The sequence below is a fragment of the Octodon degus genome, unplaced genomic scaffold (genome assembly GCF_000260255.1).
Source record: "Octodon degus isolate 3935 unplaced genomic scaffold, OctDeg1.0 scaffold00511, whole genome shotgun sequence".
Taxonomy (NCBI): Eukaryota; Metazoa; Chordata; class Mammalia; order Rodentia; family Octodontidae; genus Octodon; species Octodon degus.
The window spans coordinates 98,851-99,634 of NW_004525087.1; positions in this window are offsets into that span (position 1 = coordinate 98,851).

The following is a 784-nucleotide window of genomic DNA, read 5'->3' on the forward strand; positions in this document are numbered from 1 at the left end:
GTCCAGGTTTTTATGAGAATGAGTGATAATTTGAGAGCATCTTGAGTTTAATCCTGGTAGTCCCCTCCTCAAAAAAAAGAAAGAAAGAAAGAAAGAAAGAAAGAAAGAAAGAAAGAAAGAAAGAAAGAAAGAAAAATTGTGCAGCCTCTTTAGTCATTAAAGCACACCACAAAAAAATAAAATCATAAAATTACTGTTTTATGATGATTAACACACAAATATGAAATATTGATTTTAAAAAATCAGGAAATAAATACCTGGACTGATACAATATCCACTGTTGTGAGATTTCTCCTTCAGTTTAAATGTCTTGTCTCCAAAGAAATTTTAAAAGTGCTAACTTTATGTGAAGCCTGCAAATTTCACTTAATTTGCTATGAAGCCAATTTTTATACGACTAAACAAGGAACTAACAATAAACTAAGATGAAACAGAAGACAAACGTGGAAAGAGAAACATATGAGTTGCAGCTGGACAGAGCAACAGATGCTATTGTGACATTTTGCCTTCCCGCTTCCAGTGAACACATCACCTAACAGATTTGGGTGTGCTGATGTTAGTATACTAACTCCCCTGGTTTTCTAGCATTTGTATATCAATAAGCAGATAAAAAGGCCTAAGGAAAGCAATGCCACTTAAAGAGATCAACATTGGACACTAATTAAAGCAATTTGAAACTGTAGTCTGCCACTATAAACACATATGAAATGCAATCGTTCCTACAAATTAAAAACTATAATCTTGTCCTTTTACTCCTGCCTTTTAACAGCTATTTTAAAAACGG